Below are 11898 nucleotides of genomic sequence, written 5' to 3'. Positions count from 1 at the left end.
GAAGCAATAAGTTCAATAATGATCTTTAATCATTAAATCAAAATATTGAGATATATTTCCATGCAAATATTTAATCAATAGATCAAGAAATATATCAAATCATCATAATATAATAGCATTAAATCAAGATATATTCTCAATCAATATATATTCAAGCAAAGCACAGGGAAATATACTCATTTAGCACATCCAAGGAGCATAATATATTTCTTCTCAAGATATTCAATTAAGGCATCATGGAATATATCAATATATCATAAACAAATCAAGATATATCTCCATTTCATATATTTTCAAGTGAGCTAATAAGGAGTATATCATCAATCAGTCAACCAAGAATGCCACATTCAGATGTACATTTGTAAGCAAGGTGTGGACATATTATCTTTTAAGTTCAAGTTGCATATGCATATTGTCACGACCCAAATTTCGGGCCATGATTGGCGCATGAGCCCAATGGATGTAGTCCACTAAGCCCAAGCAAGCCTATTAATCTGACATGTTCATCATTCCATCATAAACTGTTAAGTCATATATCATAACTTAGAATCAAAATAATATTAAGCATTGCCACTTCATACTAGCATACCAAATAGGTGTATATACACTGTCTACAAATGTATCTTAATAATTCACATTAGGTTCGTCTATACACAACAAAAGGAGACTCGATGTCCAACGAAGAGACCCGGACGAATGTACAGCTACTGAATGTCGAGACACCTACCAAAAGATGGATACAAGTCCATGAGGACACCTCATCCTAGTTACCAGCTGTTTCTTAATCTGAAAACATGAAGTTGAAAGCGGTGAGCATAAACTCAGTGAGTGAACAAGAAAGGAACAAGCATACCATAAGGAATGTTTATCGAAATCATGATGCACTCATTTTCTCAAAACAATGCAATTTGTTCTAGTTCTTAGTAGAACCCTTCATGTAAACCCTTCATGAGTAAATCACTTAAAAGATCCATACTCAACTATGGTACCAAAGAATCGAAAAATATAGCAAAACCCACAAGTTAGCCAAAATGGACAGAAAGTTTCTCGCTGCAGCGAACTTCATTCTTGCTGTAGCGAGAACCAGGTCTGGTGAAGGCCCTCAAACTTGAGAGTTTTTCGCTGCAGCGAGAGTTAGAACATCAAGGAAAAAGTCTCATTTTCCTTTAAAACAAGCCATTCGGCTAAAATAACAATAGTAACATGTAACACATGTAAACTCCCAAATTTCAACAAATCAAATGCTCACATATTTGCATTTACAACCATATACCATATATGTATATATGTATATATATCAGTCATCATGTACACCCTCCCAACATCATCATCTCATATGCAACGGCTTATGCATACTCCCACTCGCACATAGTCGGGTTAGCAACGGCTTATGTGCACTCCCACTCACACATAGTCGAGCTAGCAACGGCTTATGTGCACTCCCACTCACACATAGCCAGGTCAGCAACGGCTTATGTGCACTCTTACTAGCACATAGCCGGGTCCACATCAACATGTAAAGAAGCATCTAATGCATATCATGCATTTTATTATATTGTGATAACACATAAACCATTGTATAACACATTTTCACAATATAAAATAATTTTACTAAAAGCTTGTTCCCAAGGTACATTTTCTAAGACAAGTTGGATAGAATCTTTCATATTCCCTAAAACAAGTTTGAAATGCAAGTCCACTCACCAATATTCGTTGAGCCTTTAGCCGACTCTGAATCCCCTTAATGATCCAATTAGGGTGATGGGGCTTCGTTAGCACCTACCATCAAATTAACATTTCCATAATGTTAATTTACATACTAGAAACCCTAAAAGCTATCTTTTAGCTAGCTTTCAATTACCATTTAAATGGCCATCCATTTTCACTTTCCTATCACTCCAAAGTGAATTAACAATCTCAACTACAAAATATTCACAAATAAAATCTCTAGTCATTCTCAACACTTAAAACCCAATACTAGTTTACTACTCACCTTGATAGCTTTGTAACTTTGAACTTCTTTCCAAAAGCTCAAGCTATTAATAAAACTTCCTTTTTCTCTCCCTAAAACACCTAACTAGTGAGAGATTATGGAAACAAGATTTTCATCATTTTCAAGGATTTTAAAGTGAAAGAGTGGAAGAATACAAGGGTTCTAGTCAAAATGCCACCAAGATATGAAAATTAGAACTAGAGAAAGAAAGTTATGAAAGCTTCACATCAAGCTTCCATGGAGGAATTGAAGAAACGTAAGAGGGAAGAGAACAAGAAGAAGAAGCTGCTAGAAATCCCAAGAAGTTGCTAGAAGGAGAGGATATTTGTGGCCCAAGCTTATCCACTCCCTTAGAAATTACTAAAATGCCCCTCCACAAATTAGCTTAATCCTTGAAATCCTACACTTTTTCTTCAATTTTCCCACCTAGGGTTTGTGTTCTTTCCTTTCCTCTTCACTTCATGCTTTGGCCAGCCATATGGGTGAGACTACGAGAGTTTTAAATAGATTTTACAAGGAAATTCTAGAATAATCCAAGCTTGACACATGTCATGTTTCCATTGGTCCATGTGTAATACTTATCCATTAAGCAATCTCTCTTCACCACATAAAATGTTTCAATTATCCACAATGTAAAATGTTAATGGTTGAAATCCATGGGCATGACAAGTGTCAGGTGGTGTAAAATTCTAAAAATTCCCATTTTATCCTCGGATGACAAAATTACCATTTTGCCCCTAAAATATGAAAATCATCAAAATTTTTATTTCCTTATCATTTCACCCATATTTTCATCATTCATTTATGCTTTAGGCCAACTTAAGCCATAATATTGTTTAAAACTTACTTTGATGGGCTTATTGAGAAAATGACAAAATTACCCCTGATTAGGGATATCGCGTATATTTTTATCTACAAGTCTATAAAGGTCAAGGTCTCACACATATATGTAGACAAGCATAATCAAATATAAAACATTTATAAGTCTATATATAATGTTAACATGATTTAATAATATGTGTGAAACTTTATATGCTAGTATGTTCAAATATTCATTTAACTAAATAATCAAGTAATCAAGCAATTATCTAAAAACAAATAAATTGAATACACAACCAATCATGCCAATATATTCACAAATTTATATACAAACAAGTATAGTACAAAAGCATAGCAATCATTATTCAAGCACGAATGTGCGGCATTATTAAGTACAAATTTAATATGATATTTAAGAGATATTATTGATAGATATGAATATCACTTGTTGAGATTTTACCAAAATTATTGTTAAGGATTTCAAGTGCTCAAGAATCATAGGACAAAGTCAATGCTCATCTCCACCTTAATCATTCATTAGATTCTTTTCCAACAAGAAGAAGGAGTTAAGAAGTTAATCACATCAAAATATAATGTTACCTCTCTTTAGATAGATCATGAAGTAAAAACGGGGACAATTAAAAATCATATGATAAATGAGTATTTAAATAGAATGTTCAACATATCAATCTCATAAATTTTAGGAGCTAATAAAGTATGAGTATTTAAATAAATATTCGTTATATGATTCAAATACTCATAATTTTAAGAAGTTTGTGCATATTTGCTCCAATGCATGTCTAAGATATCATTTTGCATTAAGCACCTTTTTCAATTTTCATCATGCATCTTCCAAGCATTATTAATCAAACACTTTAAAGAAATTCTCCAAAATATATAAGAAAAACAATGTAAGAGAGAATTTTCTCAACAAAAGTATGTGATCATGAAAATGTCATTATTTAGCCTTTTTAGTAATCTCTTGTTGGCTATGGGACCAACAACCTCCCTTTAACTTGATCGTTGTTTGTATCAGCGACTGAGGGATGGAGTACATGACTGGCCAACCCTTGGTGCTACGGTGCAACCTTTCATGCCCACTGACCACTTAGTGATAGGCTCTATTCTGCCGAGTTAAAGGAATTAAGTTGCGCCAATGCTATTAGCTATAGCTTTTAGCACAGATGGTAAGTGCTTGGGCTTGAAAATTAGTACCAAAGCGAGGTCGCGAGTTTGACTCCCAAGGTTGTTGTTAGGGGCGAAATTGTTGGGTATGGGACTAGTAATCTCCCTTTGAGTTGACCGTCGGTTGTATGAGCAACCAAAGGACAGAGTACGTGACTGACCCCCATGGTGGTGGGATGTAGCCCTTTATGCCCATTGACCTATTGTCGGATTATCCACACAAGAGCACGTATCATTTAACAAGTAATATAAAAGAAAGTAGAATTTGTTCCCACAGAGAATTGAATTAATTTTTACTATTAACTACTAAAATTAACACACCTTAATCTTATTCAAATAAACAAATTTAAATTATTAAAAACTAAAATTAAATCTAACAAACTATAACTAAAACTAATCTGAATTTAATCAGCAAATTTGTTTTAAAAACTTAATCAACTACTAGACCAAAGATTATGATATCTTTCAATACTTCATCTGAATATTATATCTCTCTCTTAACTTACTTTAATGGATTAAGTTGCTAACTTAGAGTTTTAATTTATTTATAAGTCTCTGTCGAGTTTATCATAAAAATATCTTTCCTAATTAACTTTCTATATATCTATGCAAATTAAATTGAAGAAAGATTCATTAAGTTCATTTTCTATTCTTGGCTACATATGGCTTATAGGTGTATATCTACCCCATATGCAAATCAAACCACTTAATCAACTAAGTGCATTCGATCATATGTTATTCTATTCATGGTCTACTCTAAATCTACTTTGTCAAAATTTAACAACCAAACCATGCCTCCACTCATGGATCACATTGGTGATATTTAACACATAAAAGCACAAAATAAATTATTATTCAGAAAGTTACCTTGCTAAGTAATTTCGTAATCACAATGGCACTTCCCAAAGCAATCCTATGAACACCACAAAGAGCAAAAACCCTAGCCAATCAAGTACTTGGCCTCTAACGGTAGTGCACATGATTGCACTTGAACTTTCAACAAAGGAAGGAGTTTTTTACTTATACTTTGTGCTAGCAAAGAGGACAACAATTGTCATTTTCTTCTTTTTCACAATCTTAGTCGAACCTTTCTCGAAAATTGCTTCATAAGCAATTTTCTCTTTTACAGAAAGGGAGTGGTGGCAAAGAAAGAAAATGTTTTTCTTTTTTTGACAAAAATTAGGTTTTCCTCAATTGTGAAAAACTCTCATATGAAAAATAGTTAAAAGGTGACTTATATAGTTAGGTTAAAATAACTTCAATTTTACAATTAAGTCCTCAATATTATAACACATTATAATATTAGGCCCATTACTTAATTAAACCCTTTTAATTAAGTCCTTGGAAAATAAAATCACAATTAATTTCCTTTATATTTTGCAATCAAGGCTTTATAATTATGTCTAAAACTTAGTTAAACTTTTTTAATTAAGTTTATAGAAGTTAATTACCTAGCATGTGATTTAAGTCTAACTTAAATCATCACTCTCTCAATTTAATTCAAATGCAATCATTGTGTGTGACCCATTAGGTTCCCAACATGTTGGCAATGGAATTGATTAATGACTTAATTGATTAATATAAATTTCAATCAATTAATTTATAATCAATTCCACAGACCAAGATTGTCATTTAGTAATGCATCATGGCCACTCAATTGTTAGGAGAGTCAAAGGGTTCTTTGACAACCTTTCAACGTACAATCTATTAATGTAAATCATTCCCTCATCATATATCTCGAAAAGATAAGAGCTTGATACTGTGTCTACTCTTATTGACCTCTATATTTGTTCATGCAATTATAGCATTAGCTTTATAGAGAGTTATGAAACCTTTTTCATAATCTCCATGTCGCCTTGGCCAAGGACTTCAATAAGCTAATGTTAACTAAGAATTATAAGATATGTCCTTTAAAACACTTGAGATGATGATTCCTATCTTGACCACTCATTTACCTTCACATGCTTCATACTATACCCAAAAGCATCCTATTTTGGCATCCTTGGTTAGGCACCCTTAGCGATGAAATCAAAGCATAGCATTCCACATATAAGACAACTTGGTGTCTCAAGTTTAGGGAGTATTTACATGATTGACACATGAAAAGTGTTCCATGGACACTAGAGTGTATTACAAAATGCACTTCTCATGGCGGGTCATGTTCAGTGAACTTGCTCTCCAAGGCAAGCACCTATATTCTAGTTCCAAGTATCTCTATACTTCAATCTATGAGATCGATTGCTTACTTTCAAAGTAAGGAACATAAAATATACCAGTCTCTAAGCATCATTGATGTCCAGTCTCAATGATAAATTGACTAGGAACATTTTGAGATTATGCTTTGATGCATAAGGATCTCATAAATGCAACCTATTACAGTTCCTTTGCAAGGTATATTAATCTCATGGACTTCATCCAATTAGATTTATAACTCATTATAATTGATGTCTTATTGATCAAGGAAAACCTCAAATCATTCAACATGAATGATATTGTTGCATGATTGGAATTAAGCCTTAACCAATCCCAATTGGCTACAGGGCTTTTCCCAACAATATATTTCCTAAAAGACATAATATAAAAAAACCCTAAACTATTTAAAAAATTCAAATAAGCCCTTATACTTTTATTTTGAGTCAAATAAGGCCTTATGACTAATGATTGACTTAGTTAAAATGTCATTTGTTATTTTATGTCACTTGATGCTGATATGGTATGTTAAAATATCATAATTGATTATGAGGTGGCATATTGGCGTATCATAATTAATAATGACATAACATGTTAATTTGGCATGATAATATGATTATGTGGCATTTTCGACCTCCACATCAATGCCATATTAGTGCCATGTAAATATAAAATAACAAGTGACATTTTTAATAATTACAAACTTCGAACAAGTTTCAAAAATTAAATTAAGCTACCTATATGGTCTTAGGACTGATTAATGGGCATCATTAGAAAGTTGACTTTAAAAACCTCAAAAAAAAAAAACCTAGAATAGCTTACATTCACCAAGTACATGGGCAATAATGTAAAGAAGAATACTTGTAGAGTTTGAGCAACTTGCAAATGATGAACATAAGCTTTGTATGTGGTCCTACGAGCAACAAATATGTAGCTTTACCAAATTATCCTTTAACAACAATAACAATTCATAAAATGCTTAAATTCATAAATTACAACAATAAATGCAAAGACAAATAATTTCAAACATTGAAAAAGTTTTAATTGATAAATTTAATCTATTTATGTGGTCTTAGGACCAATTAGTGGGTAAGTTTAGAAATTTGACCTTGAAAACCCCAAAAAACTCTTAAAAGGCTTACATTCGTCAAAGTACACATCAACTATAACAATAAATATGCATAGAATAATAATGTTAGACTTTTAACAAGTTTTAAATGATGAAATTAAGCTATCTATATGGTCTTAAGACCAATTAGTTGACATGCTAAGAAATTTGACCTTGAAAACCTTAAAAAAGTCTTTGAAGAGTTTACATTTAGCAAGTATATGGACAATAATGTAAATAAGAATATTTGTAAAGTTTAAGCAAGTTTTAAATGATAAGATAAGCAATGTATGTGGTCATATGAGCAGTTAATAGGCAACTTGACCAAAATACTCTTTAATGACAAAAAGTCTATAAAATTCCAAAATTCATCAACTACAAGAACAAATAGGCAAATAATAATAATTTCGTCCTTTGATCAAGTTTTAAATGATGAAATTAAGCAATCTATGTGGTCATAGGAGCAATTAGTGGTCAGTTTTACAAATTTGACCTTGAATTTCTTTAAAAAGTCCTAAAAGTGCCTACATTTAGCAAGTACTTGGACAATAATGTAGAGAACTTGGGATATTTGTTGTTCAATTAATAACAACTGGTCCATATTTAACATCCAAGCAAGAATGGATGGCATCAATTCACAACAAGATGTGTAACTCAAGATAATGCAACACTACATATTCAATTCATTATATAATGTATAATAAACCAATGTAAGGATTAGTTTGGTAAGACAAACTGCAATAATCTTGCATAACTCATTTCTTAACAACTGAAAGGAGTATAAGGGTCATCAATCATTTACTTCAAAGTTGAGAACATATTGCAATACATATAGAGAATAATGAAAACTAACAATTTTAACTTGTAAGTTGTCCATGAATCAAAATCATTGCAGAGAGGATAGCCTAAACAATTATTTAAACCATTTGATAAGGAGAATACGAAGAAGTCTCACAAAAGAAGTCACACTAACCTTGTGTAAAATAACGTCACAAGGACCTTGATTTGATAGTATCTTATTTAGATCAATGTGGATAAACAATCTCCCTTTCTTGCTAGGCCAAGCATAAATATAATCTAATAATCATTCTTGAGTGTCTAAAGCTCTTGGAAACCTATAGAAATCTAAAGCTTTCTTTCTCAACTCATAATTCACCCAAGAGAAATATCTAATAAGTTCTCGTTTGATGTTTCTGTAGAAGAAGAAGCATTATGATCCAATTACATGCTGCCATGTGGACTTGATGATGCCATAACCATATAATTTTTTTTTTAAATTGGAGGAGAGGGGATTCAAACCTTGCTCTTTAGGTAGGGAGATTATGCACCAACCAATAAGCCAAATGCTCGGGTACACCATAACCATATAATTAATTATAAAATAATTAATTTATTGGTTGGATTATTTCAAAGACACATAGTTGAACCAATTCATGTATGTGTCATATATTTATCCCTTGAGATAATTTGAAGATAATATTTAAATTGGACCAATCAAAATTTAATTATTGGTCATTCAATTTGTCTCTAAATAAATCAGGGTAATTTAGAGATAATATTCATATTTTTGACTAATCAAAATTTAATTATTGATCATTTAATTTATTTCTAATAATACTAATTTAGAGATAAAAATCAAATTGGATTATTTAATTTATCTCTAAATAAATTAAGATAATTTAGAGAAAACACCTAACTTTAACCAATCAAAATTCAAGAACTCAAAGTTCGGCCAATCAAAAGACTTTCAATAAGTCATCATAATTTATCTCTAATTAAATTAAAATAATTTAGAGATAATTTAAAGAAACCACATTCTCATCAAAGTCTCCCACCTAGCATTATAAATAGAGGGCTCCTCCAAGCCATTTTCATTCATTTAGAGGCATTCAAAGATTGGGAGGCATTCGAAGTTTAAGAGCATTTCAGAGATCAAGAAGAGTAGAAGATTTTTCAGTGAAGATCAAGCGACAGCAAAGTTCGTGATCAAAATCAAGTGGTAGTGAAGTTCGTGATTAAGTCATCGAGCGAAGTTCGTGATTAAGATTAAGTCGTGAAGACCCTTGAAGCAAAGATATTAAGCGTAGTTGGTGATCAAGATCAAGTCGTGAAAACACTTTACGCGAAGATATCAAGCGTAGTTGGTGATCAAGATCAAGTCGTGAAGACCCTTAAAGCAAAGATATCAAATATAGTTCGTGATCAAGATCAAGTCGCTAAGACTCTTGAAGCGAAGATCAAGTGAAGTTCGTGATTAAGACTAAGTCCGAAATCGTGACTCTTGAAGACGAAGTGAAGAAGTTAATCAAAGGAATTTTCAAAGATTATAACTCACACCAAATATTTGTATTTGTCTCATAATTTTCAAGTGAAGAAATTTCGACAAGAAATTTATGTGTACAAATTTCTGGCACACTCGGTGGGACAGGCTCTACCTCTCATCTTTTTTCTTCAAACACATCTCCAAATATCTCCAAATTGAAATGGCTCCCAAGAAGAATTTCACCAGCAAACCTGTCACGACCCGGAACTCCCCTCGAGCCTTGACAACTGTCGAGATGTCCCGATCGACACTCATTACCCGGAATGTCAACCGGAACCCCGCAAGGCTTTAATATCAGTTTCTCATTTCTTCTGTGAGTAACCGTTGCAAAATATCACATTCTAAAAGATTTTAAGCTATTTCCAACTTAAAATAAATAAAATAATAATTTTCATCTTACAGGGGTATTTTAGTTATTTTTTTTGAAAATTTCGAAACCAGCTAATAATGTAGTATACGGGTGTAAAACACATATTTCATAATCAAAAATAAATTTGGATGTCCAAAATATTCGTTTAAAATGAAATTATGACTATTAGAATAAAATAAAAATATTAAATAAAATATTTAATTTTCTCATAAAATAATATTTTTAGAACACTGCATAAATAATTTTTACAGCATAAAAGTAAAATAAATTCATATATATCGTAACATAGTAAGTCAGAGTATTTAATTTAATTTACAGTAACAAGTGAGCCCTCGAATAACCAAAAGTAAGAAAGATTGTGAACCTACAGTTTGGAGGATGCAAATCCAATGGTGGTCCTCGATGGAATTAGCTATCTATAGACTATCTTGAGCCTGAAATGGGTGGAAAGGAGGGTGGTGAGATTATATAATCCCAGTGAGTAAACAAATACCATCTAAAATATCTAAAGTCGAGTAAATGAAGATAGATAAAATAGTTTAACATACTGTAATTCATCACCTTTCAGCTTGTTTCAACCAAATAAAATCAATTCATATAAATCGAGTAATCAACATGGCTTATGAATTTCTTAAAACTTTGGCTCGTGTCAAAATCATTTTCATACCCAGTTATCAGGGATACCTTGATCGAGGGCTATTCCAACCGAGTCCGTCACGGCTGTTAAAAAGTTATGTACGCATAAATCATGTTTTTATTTTGAAAACATAGCCGTTCCTTAGCGTTGGCCGAGTTCACCCTCACGTGGTGGTTTTGCGTGAAGTGAAACTCTAAAGTTATACCTCGGGAGCTACCCTACTCGCCTCTCCAACCGAGGTAAAATATAATGGGATTTCGTGCCCCTCTAATAGGCTGGTCCACAAAAAACCTGCCCACTGCAGCAAGTTAAACCCACCATACAATAAGATTTGCAATAGCATGACATGGCAATTATTTTATTTTATTTTACAGCCTTTCAAGGCAAATCAACAATTTATACATTTTCAACATATTTATCAAATCAACCATTCATGCCAATATTGCCATAAGCCAATCAATTAGAGTCGTGAATTTATAACACACAAAAACAGTCTCCAATTACTCTATTTTCAAACCATCATTCAATTTTAAAACAATTTTATGAAATCATTTCATTAAATCACATTTTGTTTATAAAACTGAAAAATTAATCATTTAATTCATTTTTCCACAAAAATCGAATAAAACATACTTTAGATATTTAAGATGATGATAAGGTTACTCACCTCACAATAGCAGGATTACTACGTCGCTATTGATTCGTATGCGTGTATAATTATTCCTAATTGCCAATCATATACTTCGTTTGTAACGCTTCCACAACAACTTCCTTAGCAACAATTTAAACCCAATACACTTAGTGCATCAATTCCACTTCTCTCTCTCATTCTATCATAAATCTACATTATTTCTCCTCATTTATTCTAATATTTTACCATTCAACTTAACACTCTCAACCAAATTATGCATCTAAATTCCTTCGACATCAATAATTCTTCACAACGAATCATTTAAAATTTCTTAACTTCATTTGAGCACTATTCGTAAATTTCACATTTTCTTCTTTACTTTAGTCCTATGACACCTCCTAATAAAATATTTAAATATTATATTAAAGTAATTTAAATTTAATTCATATCACTAATAACCAAAAATTTAATTAAACAAATGGTAACTTAAAATAATACAATTTCATAATAGGCCAAATAAAAGTAAAGAAAATTTTCTTTACCTATTGGGACTAGATTAGTCCAAGTCCAATTTTTTCCACCTTTATTCTCTCTTGGGCTTTTCCTACTTTATGGCTATTGGGCCCTTTTTATGGTCTCTTC

The 11898-nt window shown here is 31.9% G+C and overlaps 1 long non-coding RNA gene across 1 annotated transcript; it reads right to left on the bottom strand.

Moving 5' to 3' along the window:
* On the bottom strand, positions 747–2364 carry LOC108663321. Its single transcript, XR_001929279.1, has 3 exons — positions 1994–2364; positions 1705–1779; positions 747–786 (listed from the first exon to the last, which is right to left on the bottom strand). It is a non-coding gene; the product is annotated as an uncharacterized LOC108663321 (long non-coding RNA).

Source organism: Theobroma cacao, chromosome 9 (assembly GCF_000208745.1).
Source record: "Theobroma cacao cultivar B97-61/B2 chromosome 9, Criollo_cocoa_genome_V2, whole genome shotgun sequence".
NCBI lineage: Eukaryota > Viridiplantae > Streptophyta > Magnoliopsida > Malvales > Malvaceae > Theobroma > Theobroma cacao.
The sequence above is the reverse complement of the archived record's forward strand: the minus strand, read 5'-3'. Positions and strand labels throughout refer to the sequence as shown.